Below are 1878 nucleotides of genomic sequence, written 5' to 3'. Positions count from 1 at the left end.
GGGGGTCTCTCGCAGCCCGACAGTGGAAGCTTGTGTGGCCCGAGTGGCTGCCAGGCAAAGGCTCCCCGGGACAGGGCTCCCAACACGTGTGCAGTCCTTACAGTAACGTCTCACCTCATGTATAACACGTGTTGAGGCATAAATAAAAATCAAATCGTTCCCTTTCAGGTATGTGAATTTATGATTTAGAAGGTACCACATAGTGATACATAAATACTAATTAATGAATGGCAACCCTGCAAGGATTTTAGTTTGGTGGTTGTGTGTAGCTAAAACTGAATTAATTGGCTTTACGTCCTGAACATGGAAGTTTAGCACATGATTTTGTATGTGAACAGTCACCTTGAAGTCACTGGGAACAGCTGTCCGTCGTGGGAACCTTCATGTCTGACATGGATCTGAAAGCTACTGTTTATATGGAGCATGATTTTTTAAAAATTGTTTGCTTTTATTGACTTTGATGGGATGATTTGCCCCAAGTCAGGTGAGTAATTTGTATGGATTTTGGATTTAGTCTTCTAAAGAAAGGAAAAGGGGAAGAAATTGAAACAGAGATTGTGCTAGGAATTTCTCCTTCTTGCAATAGACACTTTTACGTGCCACAAAATGTATTGTCCATCCACAGTTACATCTGAAAAATGACAACAGAGAACTCAGAGTGTGTTTTCCTGCATTTGAGAGCCTTTGTAGTAATGTGGAGTGACAGCAGGATGACTGCAGCTGATGAAAAATGATAAGACGCGATTATCAAGCGGCATAACCAGCAAATTATTTCACTTGCTTGGGTTTAATTTTTTTTCTTTTTGTACTCTAATGCTGGCACTGAGCTTTTGGTTCACGATAAAAACCAATACATGGTCTTAATAATAGTTCATCATTTTAGTAATTTTGATTACTTTGCTACTTGAATCAGTGTAAGGATAGAGTCAAAATATCATCTATATCTTTTGTAATGGAGAACTATGAAAATCACTCTGCCAAAAAATAATTTGTTGAGAAAAATATATTGTCTTGATGACTGTAATCAGTAACACACATAGTGTGAACAAAGTAAATGCTGTCTTTATCTGCTGGCCATGGGCTCTTAACTGCTGCAATTATTTCAAAATGAGTGGAAGAAAATGCATTTTCCTCTTCCTTAGAGTGACTGTTGTCCTTCTGTTCTTAAGTGTGATGTGTGCCACAGAGGAAGGAACCAAAGGAACTTACTGTCTGAGTTTTTTGGTCTCACCCAGTCCAGAAATCACTTTTAGAGCAATCCTGAATAGCCACACATCTGTACCCAGTTAAAAGATTATTATAACATTATTATTAGAAATAGCTGCAGCAACAACAACTTGCCAAATGAACCATTAAAAGCAAGCCAGACTCACTGAACCAGAGTAAAATCAATTAACGGCTGCTTGGGGCAACATATGGTCTTTGAAGGTCTTTATCTTTTTAACCATTTGTGTCTTCCAGTGCTTGTGGCAGAGCTCTCCACCTCTCTTTCATTTGAACGCAAAGAGACATTTCAAAAACTGTAACTTCGTCTTAGTGACAAGCTCATTTAGTGGTGTGTCACTGTTAAATTGGACCTCTACTGACACGCAGAAATTTGAATTAAAGGGAGAAAACACCTTTTACTATTAAGGAAAACAGTGTGTTCTTTCTGCTTTGGGAACTTCACTTGAGCCTTTTAGGCTGTTACTCTACCCTACGGCCTGCGCACCTCTTCTGTGGTTGTTGTTTTTGAGGCTGAAGTTTCAGAGATGCTAAACCATTGATTTTTTCAGATGACAAAAAAGGGAGGTGGAAACGCGATCGCCGTAGCCTGATTTCCACAGTGAGAGCCGGCTGCATGGACCCGAGCAGCAGCCTGGCTGTGCCTGGGAGCAT

The 1878-nt window shown here is 40.1% G+C and overlaps 1 protein-coding gene across 1 annotated transcript in view; it reads right to left on the bottom strand.

The window, feature by feature from the left end:
- Positions 1 to 1878, bottom strand: part of LOC102040902 (E3 ubiquitin-protein ligase Topors) — a 34351-nt gene that overhangs the window by 30826 nt on the left and 1647 nt on the right. The window lies entirely within an intron of this gene.

The sequence above is a fragment of the Geospiza fortis genome, unplaced genomic scaffold, assembly GCF_000277835.1.
Source record: "Geospiza fortis unplaced genomic scaffold, GeoFor_1.0 scaffold203, whole genome shotgun sequence".
Taxonomy (NCBI): Eukaryota; Metazoa; Chordata; class Aves; order Passeriformes; family Thraupidae; genus Geospiza; species Geospiza fortis.
This window is presented reverse-complemented; position numbering and strand designations above follow the sequence as displayed.